Source organism: Primulina huaijiensis, chromosome 14, assembly GCF_012295235.1.
Source record: "Primulina huaijiensis isolate GDHJ02 chromosome 14, ASM1229523v2, whole genome shotgun sequence".
Classification (NCBI taxonomy): domain Eukaryota; kingdom Viridiplantae; phylum Streptophyta; class Magnoliopsida; order Lamiales; family Gesneriaceae; genus Primulina; species Primulina huaijiensis.
The window spans coordinates 13,227,726-13,229,604 of record NC_133319.1 but is presented as its reverse complement, the minus strand read 5'-3'; the positions used below and the strand labels follow the sequence as shown (position 1 = coordinate 13,229,604).

General features: G+C 35.9%; 1 pseudogene; it reads left to right on the top strand.

Moving 5' to 3' along the window:
- Window positions 1-411: 411 nt before the first annotated feature.
- On the top strand, window positions 412-1,213 carry LOC140957765 (dirigent protein 22-like; annotated as a pseudogene).
- The last annotated feature ends 666 nt before the right edge of the window (window positions 1,214-1,879 follow it).

The window sequence follows — 1,879 nt, the reverse complement described above, 5'->3', positions numbered from 1 at the left end:
TATTCATCTATTTTTTAAATTAAAAAATTATCAATAGATTGTTTTAATAATTTATCGTGTTTGAGATATCGATTTCTTTTTTAAAAAAATTAGATGAATCGAATGTTTTATCATGGATTAATTGTATTTTGTTCATCAATGGTGTTTAATGCATTTAATTTTTAATAATTTGTGCAAACGAGATTTGTTTGAGCAAAGTGTAGCACGATTTAAAACACGAATATAGTACACAGATTTTCCGTATTTTGTTACGGATGTAGGTGGAGAACGACTATATATAAAAATTTTTTTTGCGTATTTTATTAATAGGATAACGACAATTACGTTTCTTTCTTGATTCTTGATATATATTTACTTTTGTTGCCACCCTCTTTGCAAGACTAAATGTAAATGGTCCAAAGCCACTCTTCTATCTCATATCTATACATAGTTTCAAGTATTTGAACTCTTCATATCACATCTTTCGACCAAACTCACAATGGCTACTTTATTCCACAAGACACACTTTACCTTCACCTTCATTTTCCTCCTCTTCACACTCTCAACCATTTCATCCAATCCCGAATTCTCCGAAGAACGGCTCGGACCTATAACCATCACACGGACGGAGAAAACGACTCACCTACGTACACTTCTACTTCCACGATGTGCAAAGTGGCAAGAATCCCACAGCAATCAAAGTCATAGGAGATGGCTTAGGATTCGGAACTACGTTCATCATGGACGATGCGTTGAGACAAGGGCCGGAGCGTGACTCGAAGATCATCGGAAGAGCACAGGGGATGTATTCGATTGCAGCACAAAACGATGTAGCATTTTTGATGATGATGACATTTGTGTTTGTGGAAGGGAGATATAATGGGAGTACCATTAGTGTTATGGGGAGGAATCATGTGATTGATGATGTGAGGGAAATGTCTATTGTTAGGGGAAGTGGGGTTTTTCGGTTGGCTAAGGGTTATGCATTGGCCCATACTGTTTGGTTTGATACCACCGGTAATGCTATCGTTGAGTACAATGTTTTCGTTCAACATCTTTAAGACATGGTTTCTTGAATCATGTTGGGTTCACACTGAGTGGAGTCGAGTCGAACTATTCGACATCTATGTTTTCTCTTGGTTTTTTTTTTTGCTTGATGAGTTTGGATGTAAAAATGTCATGATTTTATGGTTTGCTATGATAGCTACTCTTTATGTTGCAATATTTGGTTATATCTCTCGATTTGTTTTCTTTAATTTTCCAATTATAGCAAAACATGTTACCTTGCTCAACCCAAATTATAATTTCACAGAATTTTGGACTTCAATTCTTAGCATTCTGTAAATAGTGTAGTGATCATTTTGGTTGGTTTTCTTTGGCCGATCCAGCCACCATCTCTTTTTTTCTAGTTATGATTATATTTACTGGTAGGTTTTCAAATAAAAAATAAAAAGTTGAACCCACTCAAGTTATCTTGGTGGAAACTTTGCAAAACTTTTCCAGGAGTATAAATGTTCTTCTTATTAAAGATTTTTCTCAAAATCATGTTTCTACAAAAACACACACACACACACACACACACACACACACACACACACACATNAATACCCAATGTTAGAGATTTTTCTCAAAATCATGTTTCTACATATATATATGAACATGATAAACAATATGCGGAAATAGATCGAGCATTACCTCCGGCCATTGAGAATTTGTAAGTTCTCTGTTTTTCCTCCGATTGATGCCTTCCCAGTACTCAACACACTCTGTAGATGGTGTATATTTTTCTTATGAGGTGCGTGCTTAGGAACCTCAATCGCTGCTATTTATAGGCATCTCATACCATCGATGAGTTATTGCGGGAGCCTTATTGTCAAAAGAAGAGGCGCATGCGCGTCTC